The 17,948-nt window shown below is 42.3% G+C and overlaps 1 protein-coding gene and 1 pseudogene across 1 annotated transcript in view; one reads left to right on the top strand and one right to left on the bottom strand.

Moving 5' to 3' along the window:
* The window catches only part of LOC148535392 (acyl-CoA dehydrogenase family member 11-like), a 670,105-nt gene that overhangs the window by 604,668 nt on the left and 47,489 nt on the right, over positions 1-17,948 (bottom strand). The gene's annotated exons all lie outside the window — the stretch shown is intronic.
* On the top strand, positions 9,287-9,404 carry LOC148535393 (5S ribosomal RNA; annotated as a pseudogene).

The raw sequence follows: 17,948 nt of genomic DNA, 5'->3' as shown, positions 1-17,948 counted from the left end.
CTGGTAAAATGTACTAGCTCTGAGGCCACAATATACCATTGTCTCTGGGACTGTGGGCCTGATTCAGAGCCGCTCGTAAGCGGCCGCTCCTTCGTTCCGAGCGATGTTTGCCCAACTGCACATGCATATGGATCGCAATACGCATGCACGAACCAGTCAGTGCGGCCGAAAATCGTTTGTTCGCTAAATAGCGAATGCCTGCTATTTTGAGTGACAGGAGGAGGCGTATGTGGGTGGTAACAGGGGAAGGTGCTTGAAAACGAGGAGTGGAGATCAGAACGCAGGCGTGCTTAAAGGTCAAAATGGGCGTTTTATGGGTGTGCATAATTAATACAGCAGCGTCATTAACCACGTCACTGGGTTATTTTATAGTCAGAACTGCTCGCAAGATTGTGGTAGGAAAAACCAACCACAAGAATAGCGAGCAGTTTATACGCTGGTCGATGTACTCGATTAATCTAATAAATAGCGGACATGACGTAGGATGCGAGCGGCCAGGGGGCGTAGTTATCCTATCCAAAAAACGACCGCAAGTTTTGTTCACTCGTTCAGACATAGAGGCGTGAACAGACCGCAAAGAGGGAACGGTTCATTTGAATAGCCACCCCTTTTTTCTGAACGAACGACCGCAAATAGCATCTGGCTCTGAATCAGGCCCTGTATCTATATTAAAAGATTTTGGTATCAAGTCAAACAATTAGCAATTTCAGAATTAGTTAATTCTTTACCACTAACTACCGAATGGGCCATTTTTGGAATTTTAATGACAGATTCAAAGATCTCCCCAGGATGCAGAAAATTACTACTGATGCTCTCGGCCGTGGCGAGGAAATGTATACTTCAACAATGGATATTCTCTTCCCCCCCATCTATACAAATGTTTAGAGACAAACTTTTTCACATGTTTAAAATGGATTGAATGGAAACGTCATTACACAAAGAACAAAGAATAGAGAGATTTTTTGAAATATGGGAATCTTTTATTGACACTTTGAATACATCACTTAAACAACAGATACATAACTGTTTCCGAATTACTTTATGGTATGAAACCAGAACGTTTCAGTTGGACCCTCCTATTCAACTTAGTTAGAGTCCACGGATGAACTTTTTTTCCTTTTTCCTTTACCTTCTCCCCTTCCCTTTTTCTCTTTTTCTTTTTTTCTTTTTTTTTCTCTCTCTCTTCATCTTCACCCATTTTTTTCTTCATTGCTCTGGGTTTTTCCTTTTTCTTTCTCATATATCATGATATGTTCTGGTTACTTAAAGAAATTGATATAAGTAATTAAGATACGTTATCTACCCTAATTTCCATTTATTTATTTGGAAAAGGGAGAATGTGAATACTATGTATACCAACAAGAATATATAGTTTCATATAATCTGTATTACAACAAATGCATTATTGTATCTATGCTGAAAACTATTGCATGTTTTATGAAAATGTTTGAAAACCCAAATAAAAACATTTTGAAAAAAAAAAAACTCTGGTAAGAAAGTCAGTAAGGCCCTGTGGAGAGACATCTTCCGAAACAACTCTAATCCTCAAATTGTTTCGCCTCCCTCTATTGTCCAAATCATCCAGTCGATCCTGAAATCGCTGAAATTCAACCGCCTGATGGAGGACAGCTGCCCAAAGAGCATTGTGAGCAACAGCAGAGTCAGAGGTGAAATCTTCCACAGAATTTAGTCGAGTGCCCAGCTGAGACACCTCCGTTTGAATGGATGCAACTTTGGAACGGACAGTATCCTGGATCCTGCGTTCCAACTGTTCAAAATTAGGTTTTGTCGGCATGGAACGTAGAAACTGCAAGATCTGTGAAATACCCGCCATCTCTGACGTAAGATCTGGGTTGAAGGTATGTTCCTCTGTCCTGGAGGGGGAATCAGAGGCCAAGGAGAGCCTGGGGGAGGAAGGGGTGAGATCTCTTCAGAAGGGACATGTTCTTGTGGGTGTAGAAATTGTCACAAATCGGAGGAGAAAGGGGTATCCGTCGTGCGAGTGGAGTTCCTTGCTTGGGGTCTCTTCCCATCTTTTTGAGAGCTTTTCCTGTCTTTCATCATGAGGCAAGAAGTAAATATTAACTGAGAAGTGAAAAAGTTAGGCACCGTTGAAATGATATGTGAGCAGAGTATAAGGCGGTCAAGGCTGCTGTTAGACCATTCCCCCTAGAAGATGGCTAGGCTGGCATCACCATGCGGAGGGGCCCATTTCCATGTAGTACAGGTGTTGTCATGGGGTAAACCACTCTCCGGTTGCAGACATAAAGTGGAGGGTGTAGCTGTGCAGAAAGTGTCTAGGCCATATAAGAATAAACTCGAGAAGATGGTGGAGACATGTAAATTATATTGGATATTCCAGTGTAATAACAGTGAGCAGCCACCAGAGGGCGCAAATAAGAAATGGCGATGTAAAGTCACTTCAGTATCACTTCAGGGCTGCAGATATGTGGGGGAGCTTCAGACCATATCCCCAAGACAAAAAGGGGCACCTTCAGAGAACACAGGCAGTAGGGAGAAGTTAGGGACAACAGCAGCTACCTCTGTGGCCGAAATCAGCATCAGTGCCACCTCCAAGATGGCGGCCGGGTCCATTCGCGGGTCTGCAAAGCTGGGAACCGTCAGCCTGGGGCCCTCCCTGCAGCCGGGTAATAAAGCCGGGGTCTGCGGCGATGCTGGGGGGAGATAGGAGGAGAGTATGTGGCCAAATGAGGTGATTGCCGCAAGTTGCGGTGGCGGGAAGCCACCAAATCGAGGCCGCGGCTGTGAGGTGGTGTAGGTTCCGACCGGGATATTCACCGCGTAGGTGACCGGACACCAACGGGAGCCCAGCTATTGCAGGTGAGCGGGTACAGGCACTTTTAGTAGTCTTCTGGGGTTGGGTAAGCCCCAGAATACCACCCGTTTATTATGGAGTCACAGGAGCTTGCCTGAGGCACGTCTGCTCCTTTCGCCAGCCAAGCCATGCCCCTGGCATTGACTTTAATAATAATATGAGGTGTCGTGCTGATCCATGCAAATATAAAACATAAGTCCAGCATAAAATACTGTTATATGATAAAAGAACACAATTATAAATAGTTTTTCAAAAGTGTTCTACTTTTGTCCTCAATGGGCATGAACTTAAGTTGATGGCTATGCTAGGCATTGATCGTACCGATAGGCCAAGATAACCTCTTACACCCGCAGTGACTAAAAGTGATGTCACTGATTTAGTGAATATTTTTTCACCCAACCTTGCATATAGATTTTATCATTAATTAGTGTAGTGTTTGCAGTTAGACAGTTATTGCCATTAGGTTGCTGTAAAAGACACAGTCAGTTTGTAACCCAAACAGACCCCTTTCTGTGCTGAGACTTTTACAGTAGTTGGGTCATGATTTCATAGAGCACCTCTCAACCCCACCAACACCACTTGATGGTTGGCGCACATCTCCGATGGTAAGTGCTCTGAGCATGTGCAGGACCTATTCTGCGCATGTGCAGAATGGTTCCTGGGATACAACATGGAGTTCCCCCAAGCCTCTGCCTGATTGACAGGCAGAAGCATTTGGGGAGCAGTGCGAAGACAGCCTGCATTCCTGGAAACAGGGGTGTAGCACCTATTTTCTGAGAGTGCTGAGGCCAGGGTGTGCATACATGAATGTAGCCTTCCTGGCCTCGCAAGCAGCCAGCCCACGTAAGCTGAGGCTTACTCTGCTGTCCGATGCCGGGAAACATCATGAACATCGGTTGTGATGGTAATCCCGGTCTGCGACCTCTCTTCAGATGCTTCCTGTAGCAACAACATTTTAGATGGACGATATGCACAGCCGCTTGTGAGCAGCTCTGATATTCCATCCATTTTTTAATCAGGCCTTAAATAAACAAATAAAGCCTCACATATTTTTAAACTTTATATATCGCAAAGAAGAAACAAAAAGGTAGAAATCTCAAAAAGGCAGAAATCTCTGGTCCGGTGCACTTATAGGTCTCAATATTTATTATATGGAGTCTTTGGGAACGTATATAAAATGTAACCTTTATTAAATTTATTCAAATCTAGTATATTCAGATATAGGGCGAAATATGAAATAAAATAAGTAAAGAGAAAAGTGTGTGAAGAATGAAAAAAACGTGACTTAAAACACCTCCTGTTGCTGCCGGTTTATTTAGATCCTAATCTGAGGCATTAATACAACAATAGCTATAGCTTTACATAAATTATAATAACAAAAGAAATACTCAATCACAATACTATACTATAGAAAGGTGTATTTAATCACACTGTTTCCCTGGAGAAATTGAACGCCCTTTAATATGATTTATTCAACCTGGACAGAATCCAACTCATGCATTATTCATATTAATCATATGCATCTATGCTCAATAGATATCTATTGGTGTTATACCAATTAAACCAGAAATACAGACTGCTGTATTAATATATTGCAAGAATAGTATCTTTTTACACTGGATGGTATTCAGTAGATTCACAGTGAGTCACAGACGCTCTCTGTTTATATAATGACACTTTGTATCCCAAATAGAGTATTGTGCTGTCAAGGCCGATGGCAATATATCAATGAGTCACAGTCGCTCTTTCTTTATATAAAGATACTTTGTATCCCAAACGGCTTGTTACACTGTCGGCTTGTTACACTGTCAGAGCAGATGGTAATACATCACTCTCCGTGAACTGAATCAACATATATAGTATAATAGTTTGGACTATTTTCTCCAATGGCCAGTGTTTAAGGAAACAGTCTCAATCTAAACAAATTCATAAGTATCTCTACAGCTACCCCATATAAGGGAGTAGTAAGCTGATAGTCCACATACAATGATGCGGTGTCTGGTAGCGCGCAGGGATAGCCAACGCACATTTTGCCTGGGGCTGCTTTTTCAAGGCAGTGCAACCCGAGTGCCTGTCATGTCCGGTATTTATCCCCATACATCTAAGCTGATTCATCAATCTGTCATCTCCGTCCTTCTCCGTTTCTAATAGGCTCTCGGCATCTGCTATGGAGATTCAAATTCCAACGTCCCGGTTTGATTTAATTATTCAGTGGGGGTCCATTAACAGTTATGACATCATGGATGATTTAGTTAGTATATTTAAATGTGTTTAAGTATGTTAATGTACAAAAAATGTACATTCATATGAATAATAAGATTCCTGTTTAGGAATATGGTATGATGTTGGGGATTAATATAAATAATCTCTATGCAACAGCTCAATAGAATTTTAAATGGTATTCTGTCCATACTATGGAAATTTAGTTATATTGTATATTCAAATGTCGAAAAACAATAAATAATGAAGTACTAGTTCACACATGAGGTCATATATTCTCTATGTGCTTAATTAGCACAGGTGGAGAATTTTTGATCTCTGTGATTAAATCCTTGTGTTTCCAGTATTTATCATTTTCAAGTATACATTTTATTTGTCACATGTTTTTTAGCTCCATTAATTCACATACATCATCTGATGTTTCATTGCAGCTCTATTGTAGGTGTTATGTTCACTTTTGTACACTTTATCATATTTGTGTACATGTACTTTTTATTTATTTTTTGTCACTGTTATAGTATATTGGCACCCACCATTATTATTTTGATTATTATTGCACTTTGTTTTGTTTATATCTTATGACAGCCTGCCCAGGCACCCGATCCTACATATATGGACACATCTGTTGTGTCTTGGCTCTAATTTTGTCTGTATGTGCAGACCTTGTTTCCAGCTTTATCCAGGCTATGGACTTCCCAGTACACTCCAGTTACTGATCATCCGGCATACACACTATATAGACAGTGTGGTCATGTTTGCCATCATTATGGCATCTGATCCACAGCATTGAGAGCACACTCGGTATGTGAGAGATGGGTCACATGATCGGCTGGATGGCCGCACACTGTGAGCTCCGTTGCCATGGAGCATCACCATGGTAGCGATGCACCCGGCAGCCACGTCATTTTCTGGAGGCGGGTCCCGCCTTGATGACGTCACTGCATCCGGCGGGAGATGCTGGGCAGGCTGCACGATTTATCACTATGGCATGTACTCTGGTATATAGGTATGTACCATTTCACTGTTCTATGGTTCTTGATAAAAGTCGTTTGACTGAAACGTTGAACTTGACCTTGGGAGTCTGGAGGCTTCTTTTCAAGTCCTGTGAGTGCCGCTGTCATTTGCATGTATATATTTTTGGCCTGTTTGGACCATCAGAGGGCACCCAGGCATTTGTATGTTATTTACCTGTGGAGTGCCGGCGTTATTTTGATATATTTTTCCAATTTGTGATGATCTTTTTCATTCATTTGGATTGCAAGGCACCCCTATTTTCTTGTTTACTCAACTTATCAATCAGAACATCATATATATTTTTATGGTTATTTTTTTTTTTTTTTTCACTTGTCTTTGGTTCAGGGTTGTTGTATGGACTTTGGGCCTGATTCAGAGCCACTCGTAAGCGGCAGTACGCTCGTTCTGAGCGATATTCGCCCATCTGCGCATGCGTACGGTTTTTAATATGCATGCGCGAACCAGTCAGTGCGGCCGAAAATCATTTGTTCGCTATATAGCGAATGCCTGCTATTTTGAATGACATGAGGAGGCGTATGTGGGTGGTAACAGGGGAAGGTGCTTGAAAACGGGGGGTGGAGATCAGAACGCAGGCGTGCTTAAAGGTCAAAACGGGCGTTTTATGGGTGTGCATAATTAATACAGCAGCATCACTGACCACGTCACTGGGTTATTTTATAGCCAGAACTGCTCGCAAATTTGTGGTAGCAAAAACCAACCACAAGAATAGTGAGCAGTTCATACGCTGGTCGATGTACTCGATTAATCTAATAAATAGCGGACCTGACGTAGGATGCGAGCGGCCAGGGGGCGTATTTTTCCAAAAAACGACCGCAAGTTTGGTTCGCTCGTTCAGACCTAGAGGCGTGAACAGACCGCAAAGAGCGAACGGTTCATTTGAATAGCCACCCCTATTTTCTGGACGAGCGAGCGCTAATTGCGTCCGGCTCTGAATCAGGCCCTTTGTCTCACTTTCTCTTTAAAAGCTGCTTTACAGATGTGTTTATTATTTTTTTTGTGAACACCAGGATTTGACTTTGCATATAACCTGATTTATTTTTCTGAATCTACCTCTGCACCATCATTAACATATTGACTTTCTTATTAAGATTTATTATGTCTTTTTTATAATATTTTTGGGTTTTACATTACATTGGTTATGTCTCAAACCAACAAAGGGGCTAGCACGACTCCAACGGACGGGAGTGGTTTCCTTAATATACAATTGCCTATAGGTGAGATATTAAGCTTCAGCGAGTCTGAAGCAGAAAATCTCTACTTTAAAGATTCCTTTTTGGACACTGCAGGTGCTTCCTCTGCAGATGAACTATATGTTCAATTACTTAAATTAAAAAAAAAGGAGTTAGATTATTATCTACACGGAGTCACTCTTTCGGATTATCATAAGGAGCGCAAAATTCCGAGAGGATTCAGGATAAGAAACATCCCGACCATTGGCCGAAATAGTGTAGATTTTTGTAGAAGATGGTTTGCCGTCCTTAATAAATGTTCTCTTGACCTGATGTTATTGGTTATAGAAGAATCTAGCAGAGAACTTAATAATATTCGTGACAAAATAAAGAATTTTTAAACTACACACAAGGCCTGCCTTTCAACAGACAGCTCCTACAACTGGCTTGAAAAATTAGGTACTCAAGAAGAGGATTACAAGAAAAATGTAATGAAATACAAAAAGGATAAATTGGCTAAAGTGACCATAGACTATCAGGAACAGAGAGTATACTCCTGGGCAATGGGTAGAACATTAAACCCTAGGCTCCAAAGAACCTGCTTTAGAACTCCCAGACGCTTTTTAGACACTGAAGAATCCAGTGGAGCGAATTCATCACAAAGTGACCAGGATTTTCCCTCCACTTCACTCACAGTTACACAGCGTCCCCCTTTAGGGGTAGCAACACGCGCAAGAAAAGGAAACGGTCCCGCACCAGATGGGGACTACAGGGGTCGAGGCAAAAAAGTGTACAAGAAAACAACATACTTGTCAATTTGTCCAGTTGGACACTTAACATGGCTGAATCAACGTTATTACAGAAAGGTTTATCTTTTATTCCCACATGTCCATTTAATAGCTTCAATTGGAAAAAGGACCTGTGGAGATTGAACAGAAGCCTCAAACTTAAAGAATTTTTTAGTAATTCAGACGTTACTCCACCATCCGTCGATACTACTCCTTTCATAACTATATCCTCTTTTGATCCTCCTTCTAACAATGCTTCCATCAAAAGCTTTGTTAGATTGTTGGATCATGAGGTATCCACACAATTTAAAGGCACATCCTCCTTACAGCATAATCTCACCAAAGATGAATACAAGGCTCTCACCTCTTTGAGTAATGATGATTCGATCATCATTCGATCTACGGACAAAGGGGGAGCAATTGTAATTCAGGATAAAGAACAGTACATCAAAGAAATTTACCATCAATTAGGTGACACGCAGACGTACTCACCTTTGGGTCTGGATCCGGTGTTGAAATTCAAAAAAGAACTGGACAATAGTCTTGCACAAGCGTTTTTAGATGGAACTATAACAAAAGACATCATGCAATTTCTTACAGTGGATAAACCCATCACACCATTACTTTACACACTACCTAAAATACATAAGTCCTTATTTGCTCTCCCTGGTCATCCTATCATATCGGCCAGGGATAGTTTGTACAGTAAGACATGAAAATTTCTAGATTTCTATGTACAACCGTTAATTTCAAAGGAACCCACTTTCTTGAAAGACTCCAACTCGTTATTAGTACTTCATAATTTAAATAACCTTCCACAGGACTTACTTTTGTGTACCATAGACATAAACTCTTTATACATAAGTATCCCGCAACAAGATGGCTGTGATTGCATGGAATCTTTTTTGAAGTCACATCAGGATTACCATGGACTGAACATTGATTTTTACATATGTCTCTTGAAGCAGACTTTAAACAACAATTATTTTCTATTTGATAACAAAATGTTTTTGCAAAGAAGGGCTGTGCTGTGGGCTCTCATGTAGCTCCATCTCTGGCCAATGTATACATGTTTTCTGTAGAAAAGGAACTTTTTTTGAACAACCCTGAATTCAATAAGTCACTGGTGTTTTTTATTCGTTACATCGATGACATTTTGGTCCTATGGTCAGGAACCGAAACAGACTTCATTGAGGCAATGACCCACATAAATTGATAATCAGGATGGTATTCATTTTTGTTACAGTCATACTACACTGGATACGCCTTATACCGTCGGATCTTTGAAGCTAAGCAGTGTAGGCCAGTTAAGTACTTGGGTGGGAGACCCCCATGGAATACCTGGTGCTGTAACATACTGTGATCCACAGCCGTGCCTCATCTGTTCCATCCATCATGTATCTCTTGTCTTTTTGTCTTGTTTTTCTGATCTAATATTTTCATTCTTATATTTTTTTTTTCTCGTTCTTATTAATCACCCCAAAAAAAATTTCCACAGTACGGTCAGCCACCATTGTTGTGGCATGGACATTTATTCTTGTCTTATGTGTTTGGCATTGTGGGATCTATCATTGTCTTTCAGATACAGGCTTTATTTCATATTGGAGTTACGTTATGAGATGTGGGTATCCATATCTAACATTCCTAGTACACCGGCTTGGTATTCATAAGATTTATTGCATAGCCTTAAGGAGCTTATTTGGATGTCTCTGGGTTTATTGCATCTTTATACATCGTGCCATACACGTTGTATATGCTCAAACCATTTAGATGTATTCAGTTGGCACATACTTCACACATGAGGTCATATATTCTCTATGTGCTTAATTAGCACAGGTGGAGAATTTTTGATCTCTGTGATTAAATCCTTGTGTTTCCAGTATTTATCATTTTCAAGTATACATTTTATTTGTCACATGTTTTTTAGCTCCATTAATTCACATACATCATCTGATGTTTCATTGCAGCTCTATTGAAGGTGTTATGTTCACTTTTGTACACTTTATCATATTTGTGTACATGTACTTTTTATTTATTTTTTGTCACTGTTATAGTTTATTGGCACCCACCATTATTATTATGATTATTATTGCACTTTGTTTTGTTTATATCTTGTGACAGCCTGCCCAGGTACCCGATCCTACATATATGGACACATCTGTTGTGTCTTGGCTCTGATTGTGTCTGTATGCGCGGACCTTGTTTCCAGCTATATCCAGGCTATGGACTTCCCAGTACACTCCAGTTACTGATCATCCGGCATACACGCTATATAGACAGTGTGGTCATGTTTGCCATCGTTATGGCATCTGATCCACAGCATTGAGAGCACACTCGGTATGTGAGAGATGGTTCACATGATCGGCTGGATGACCGCACGCTGTGAGCTCCGTTGCCATGGAGCATCACCATGGTAGCGATGCACCCGGCAGCCACGTCATTTTCTGGAGGCGGGTCCCGCCTTGATGACATCACTGCATCCAGCGGGAGACGCTGGGCAGGCTACACGATTTGTCACTATGGAATGTACTCTGGTATATAGGTATGTACCATTTCACTGTTCTATGGTTCTTGATAAAAGTCGTTTGACTGAAACGTTGAACTTGACCTTGGGAGTCTGGAGTCTTCTATTCAAGTCCTGTGAGTGCCGCTGTGTATATATATAATATATATATATATATATATTATTATCTTTTTTTCTCATCTAGTGACATTGTAGAAACTGCATATATCCAGTAGGTGTCACTAGGTCAAGGCTTGACCTGGCGACACCTACTGGATTTATGCACAGTTTTTACAATGTCACTAGATTATATATATATTTGCTGAGTTACTACCTATTGTGTAAGTGTTTTTACCTTATTTTCTGTTCCCTCACCTTTTCCTGTCTCCCTCTGCTCTTCCCCCTTTCCTCCCGTCTCCCTCTGTTCATCCCCCTTTCCTCCCATCTCCTTTTGTTCTTCCCCCTTTCCTCCCGTCACCCTCTGCTCTTCCCCCTTTCCTGCCGTCTCCCTCTGTTCATCCCCCTTTCCTCTCGTCACCTTCTGTTCTTCCCCCTTTCCTCCCGTCTCCCTCTGTTCTTCCCCCTTTCCTCCCATCTCCCTCTGTTCTTCCCCCTTTCCTCCCGTCTCCCTCTGTTCTTCCCCCTTTCATCCCGTCTCCCTCTGTTCTTCCCCCTTTCCTCCCGTCTCCCTCTGTTCTTCCCCCTTTCCTCCTGTCCCACACTATTTTTCCTCTTGTCTTCCTCTGTTCATTTGACCCCCTTTCATCCCGTCTCGCCTATTACACTCTGTATGTATGTATACACAGACACACATACATGTGCACACACACATACATGCACACTCCTTTCATGTTTATATTTGTCACAGGATGATTGAGATATATATATATATATATATAAAATTATGCGTGTATACAATATGATGTGTGTGTCTTGCTCCAGTGACACCTACTGTAATATATGCACAGGATTGTTTGATGGAGGGGGGCCCTAAACAATGGCTTGCCTAGGGCCCCGTGAGGTCTAAATCCGGCTCTAGATAATGCCATCTTAAGATGGCATTAACACATTAACTGCAAAGAGGCTGCCCTGTCGGTGGATGCAAGAGGACCTTCTGCGCATTACGTCTTTTTCCACATTCCACATGCACAGCTGGAAAACCATGAAATTGCAGTAGCCGCAGTAGGGTCCAATACAGTACTTGTTCTGGCTCGCTGCGATGGGATATTATTGGAGAACATTAATTATATTAATACATTTGTGGAAATAAAGCATACTTGCCGACAACCAGCTCCCTCCTTCCGGGAGGGAGTTGATTGTCAGCTAACAGCGGGGGGCGTGTCCGGACATGTATCACATTGGGGCGGAGGCGGGGTCATGCGATCGCATCATCTTAGCCCCACCCCTTCTTCAGCACAAATCGCGTCACTGGCACCCCCCACTGCGGGGGTTTCTACTTTATTCTGGGGGGAGGCCAGGAGGGTCGGTGGCTTCTGGGAGGCTTGCCTGCCTTTCCGGGGGGCCGGGAGTGATACCCGAAAATCGTGAGGCTCCCGGCCAAATCGGGAGGGTAGGCAAGCCTGAACTAAAGAATCCTAACTGTAGCAATATGCGATATGACAAACTTAAAAAAGGGAAACATCATACAATGTACAGCTGGCCCAAGGAGAAAATGGTTGGCTTAAGTTGAAACAGCTGGCTAAGGTGGTCAGTACCACATTCCAGCACTCAGAACTGCTGGTGAAAATGGTCAAAATACAGTTTAGACACCCAGACAATGGCTGGCTAAGGTGGTCTTTGCCCTGTTCTGACTCTATCTTAGGTGGTCTGCACACTGTTCTGGCACCTGGAACGATTGGCTAAGGTCTTCTGCCTTCCATTCAGGCACCCATAATGGCTATCTAAGGTGGTCAGAGCACCATTCCGTCAATCGGAACGGTTATCTAAGGTGGTCTGTGCCCTGTTCTGGCACCCAGAATGGCTGGTAAGGGGGTCTGTGCCCCATTCCTTCATGCATAACAGCTATCTAAGGTGGTCAGATCACTATTCTAGCACCAGGAATTGTTGGCTATGATGGTCAGCATTCAGAATGGCTAAGTGTTACAAGTTGCGTCACTTGTAACACTTAGCAGGTCTTTACTGTCATACCCTCCTGGCAATTACTCACTGGCATTTAACTCGCAGTCTATTGGGACCTGCTCCGATTTACTTATGCCCATTTTGAAATTCTTGATATATTAACAATTAACATCCATCATCTGAATTGTTGTTACAAGTCACGGTCACGACTTGTCTTCTTCAAGCAGTTTACCCGGTTAGGACGCGGTTACTCCAGTTTCTCCTGTTACTAGGCAATCAGCATGCCACAATAAGTGACATGTTGTCCACAGTGCTGCGTGATTCGTGCTGCCTCCTATTTGTACTCATTGGGCTTTTGCCGCCTTGCCAACTATAGCGTATTTGTGAGTCCCATCGGCTTGGCTGCATGTTCAGCATTCTGGTCCTCTTTGTATCACAGAATTGTATTTCCCTGAATTGGTTTCCGTGCTGCCTCCGGCTCTCCAGCTTCTTCTATGGCATCCAAGCCGCATCTATATCTCCGTGCTGCCATCAGATCTCCAAGCCGCAGCGTTCACTTCAAACTACCTGTCTATCTAATAAAGGCTATTGCCGGACCGTCGGCGCACAAGCCGCATCATCGACACATTTGCCGCACCATCGGCTCTCAAAGCCACAACATACTATCTATCAATCTACTAATGGCTATTGCCGCACCATCGGCACACTAGGCGCATCATCGGCACATTTGCCGCATCAACAGCTTCCAAGCTGTCACCAGCTCTCCAGCTTCTTCTATGGCTCCCAAGCCGCATCTATATCTTCATGCTGCCATCAGCTCTCCAAGCCGCAGCATTCACTTCAAACTACCTATCTACTAATGGCTATTGCCGCACCATCGGCACACAAGCTGCATCATCGGCACATTTGCCACACCATCGGCTCTCAAAGCCACAACATATCATCTGACTATGGACCTGATTCAGAGCCGTTCGCTAAGGCGCGATCGCTCGCTGCCGGGCAATTGTTGCTCAGTGTGCATGCGTAGAATTCGCAATGCTCATACACAAGCCAGTCTCAGTGATGGGAAATTGTGCACTCATAGTACACAGACTTCCCACTACTTTGAGTGACAGCGCCATTTGTGGGTGGTAACAGGGGAAGGTGCTTCTGAACGGGGGAGTGGTGAAGCGAACGCAGGCGTGTCTGACTGTCAAAATGGAGTTTTACGGGTGTCCATAATTAAAAGGCAGCGTCATTGTACACGTCAGTTCACATCTATTTCAATTGAAGTACTCGCAGTGCTTGCAGGAGCCGAGGGTCTACCACAAGTACTGCGTGAGCAGTCGGTTCTTTATGCTGCTGATGTTTGCAGTCAGATAATAGAGTAGCAGGTGCTACTCATTGCATTGTAATTGCTAAGTAGATGCGTTATTTAGCTTTTTTTTCTGGTTACTCTTTTGGATTGTGATACCATTCCCAAATACATTTTAATTCCCTAACAATTGCACCTATATTTTTTAATAATCAAATAGATGATAAATTGTTTTTTAGAGTATTTAAAGTGTAATAGGGTAAACTCTGTTTTTTTTTTTGTACTCCCTTCAAACTGGTGTGGAACTGCACATCCCAGCGTGCCAGTCCAGAGTAAATACATGCCTTAATAGCAATACTGTGCCAGGCCATGCTTGTATTTGTAGTTCCATAGTAGCTATATTGGTTTATTTTTGTATTTTTAGAAGGTTAAAAAAGCATTTTAAAAAGACAAATGACTGACAATGTTGTAAATTTTCAAATGTTTTATTTAATTCACAATCCAAAAAAAAAAATGTTGGCATCAAATAATTAATTTTTTGATTCTTGAAATTAAATAATTTTGGAAAACTACAAAATAATTTTAAATAACATAAAAATACACGATTTTCTAGACGAATTTGGAATGGGGACACACTTACAAATGTGGTTTTGCCTTTTGTACCATCATCAAATGTCCCTCCATCACCTCCTTAAAATAAAAATTCACCTCCAAATATGTATGGCACATATGAAGGCAAGATACAATGTCAAATTATTCCTTGTGTGGTTTCCTGGGGCAGTAACCAGGTTACATTTTTGGACATAAACATCCAGATCATAATTTTCTTTTTCTTTTGCTTTGCAGCCAACACCAGAAAGCTCAATTTATGGATCCAGGTGGACCGTCGTGGACCCTGCTGGGAGCTTGGTCCAGCCACAGCAGGGCACTGGTCCACCTCACCTTCTCTTGGGCCACTGAGTTGTTGGTTTATCTCCCTGACATCTTGGCTTATGGACCTTAGAAGGGAGGTTTGCTCTACCATGCTGGCCTGGACTGCCTCAATGGCTGCTGTTTGGAGTAACACTACCATCCTAAGCCCATCCAGGACTTGGGCAAGGGTGCCAGTGGAGGATGGGGGAGGCACACTTGATGGAGGTTGTGCCATCACCCCATCCATCTGCAGCCTTTCAGCCATGCTTGGTCCTTTAAAATTGAAGAAGTAAAAATTTTTCCTTTTCATTTTGACAAAAATAGACAGATACAGAGATAGGTGTATCCAAATAATTACCAGACACAGCATGTTGGTCATCTTGTGGAGGCTCCTGATGGTCTACTTTGGCCTCCAACACTAACCTCCAACCTAAAGCCCCCAACATCTGTTGTTGCCTTTGGGTCAAAGCCAAGCTGTCAGGGAAGGGAAACCAAATTAAAGTGTCATATTTTTTTCTTGTTTGTGTGGATGGGTTTTTCGGCTTAACCATAGTAGTGGACAAGATCCAGAAAGTAATGCAAGTTGCAACCTTGTGCTGACAGACTCCAATCGTTCTTAAACAAAATACAATTAAAGTGTCATATTTTTTTCTTGTTTGTGTGGGTGGGTTTTCGGCTGAACCGTAGTAGTAGACAAGATCCAGAAACTAATGCAAGTTGCAACCTTGTGCTGACAGACTCCAATCGTTCTTAAAAAAAAATACAATTAAAGTGTCATATTTTTTTCTTGTTTGTGTGGGTGGGTTTTCGGCTGAACCCTAATAGTGGACAAGATCCAGCCAGCAACTCAAGTTGCAACCTCATGCTGCCAGACTCTAGTTGTGATCAATCATTACTCTGGGGCCACTTTCTTCTGGAGCTGACAAAAAATATAAATCATCATTTGTCGTTTTTTCTAATATTTTTGTGTGTGTGCATGACTGCACGTGTGTTAATTTTGTAACCGCACCTTGGCTACACTATTTGTGATTGTGACACTGCTTCTAGACTGCAGATAAAATATGGAGGGCTGTCACATGACAGGAGAGCAAGGCCAAGAACCACATGTTGTAGCTGCCGGCAGCAGTGCAAGGCCGTCAACTTCCTCGACCTCTAGGAAGGCCCATGCCCCAGGGCTTAAGTCACGCCATCGATATGGTAGTAATAGTAAAGCAGGTTTTACTGAAATTAAGAAAAAAACTGTAAAGGATATTTGACTTTAGATAAATGAAAAATTGGCAATATGCCATTCACTACACAAAGTAGCAAGGAAAGGATAAGGCCCTGGCTTTCTTACTTTATGAAGAAGACTGCTGATTCTGATAGCCCTTCTGCTTGTAGTAGTAGTGGTGGTGGTCCAATTAAAAATGTGAAAGTTGTTAAGACAGCTCTGGAAAAACCAATTGTGTGCCCTGAGAAATCGAAATCACAAATCCCAGAGGAGAGTGCAAGTGTGTCCCCGGTTGCCATGTGTGAGCCCGACCTAAATACTAGTGTACTGGAGGATCCTCCAAGTTCCAACATTTGTGTGCCCTCCGTAAATGTGGGGAAGGGCAGTCAACATCTTGCACACGTAGTCATTGAGGATGCTTCTGTGGAATTGCACATGGTGGAGGAGGATATTTTGGTGGATGAAGGTGCTAAGGATGATGAGGATGTTGATGCTGAGAATGTCCTTTGTGTATGTAAGGCAACAGCTGCCCATGGTTTGAAAAAGCCAAAGCCCATTGTTGTCATGCCGGGACAAAAGACAAAAAAATCTACTTCTCACATGTGGAATTATTTCCATCCCGATCCAGACAACAGTTGTCAAGCCATATGTGCCCATTGCCATGCAAGAGTGAGTAGAGGGAGGGACCTAAACCACCTAGGAACCTCCTCCTTGTTACGTCACTTGCAGTGCATTCATCAAATATCAAAGTGTATGTCGCCAAGTTCCAAAACTCAAAACGTATCAAGTTCAGTGTCACCTACCTGCTCCCTCTCTGTGAAATCCAAGCGCCTTCGATCTCCAATACCAACACCAGCATCATCATCTACATCCTCATTTATGATCGGAAGTAATTTAAAAAAATAATTGACTATTAAACAATCCTTTGACAGGGGAAGTAAGTATAACAGCTGTCACCCAGTTTCACAGCAGATCACTGATGCCATGACGGCTGTGCTAGTATTAGATGGTGAAATAATAAAAAATGAGGCTGAGTGTGGATGAAGTGCAAAAGGAGGATGAGGGGGAAATTTGTGTCCTATCTGACACTAATGTGGATATTGATGATAAGGATGTGGTTTGCGTAAATCAGCCACCAGTGGCAGCAGTTCTTCCTAATGATAAAAAGAAAGCCAGAAAAGCAACGTCTTGGGTGTGGAATTATTTTAATCTAAATTCTAACAACAGTTGTGAAGGCATCTGTTCCATTTGTAAAGCCAAAGTTAGCAGAGGAAGGTACGTTAACCATCTAGGCACCTCCTCCCTGCTACGTCATTTGCAGCGAGTTCATGCAAGCAGTCCAGTATCAGCTACCAGCAGTTTGGACCATAACACGCAATCTCCACCACCAACACCCTCATCATCAACCTCCTCCTTAATAATTGAAGGTAGTCCTTCCAAAAAATGTTTTGTGGGGCCCAAACAAACCAAGGAGTTCAGCCACGAAAGTGTCAATCCTAGTGGCTAAAGTGCTTGGTTTGTTAAACTGTGCATGTCCTTTTTAATATCCCACATAAGAGTGGGTGGGAGGGACAATTCCATCTTGCACCTCTTTACTTTATATTTGGCACAATTTGGGGCATTGCCGACTGACATTAGTTTATTAAACTACCTTCCTGTCTGCCACTGCTGTGTGGCAATGTTTCATAGATGTCTGATATTTTTTTAAACTGCTGTGCGTTTGTGCCGCTGCTCTGTTGCTTACTTTAGCCAGCCAGCTCGCTGCAGCCTTTGGCCTATATTAGTGACAAATAGTGAAATCAATATTGTGAGCTGTGAGGTGGTTAAAAATGCCTAGAAACGCCTGAAAATCATTGTTATTAAGGTTAATAATACTGTAGGAACAAAAACAAGCCCAAATTA

This window comes from Taudactylus pleione, unplaced genomic scaffold, assembly GCF_031769625.1.
Source record: "Taudactylus pleione unplaced genomic scaffold, aTauple2 ptg000053l, whole genome shotgun sequence".
In the NCBI taxonomy this organism is placed as follows: Eukaryota; Metazoa; Chordata; class Amphibia; order Anura; family Myobatrachidae; genus Taudactylus; species Taudactylus pleione.
The sequence above is the reverse complement of the archived record's forward strand: the minus strand, read 5'-3'. Positions and strand labels throughout refer to the sequence as shown.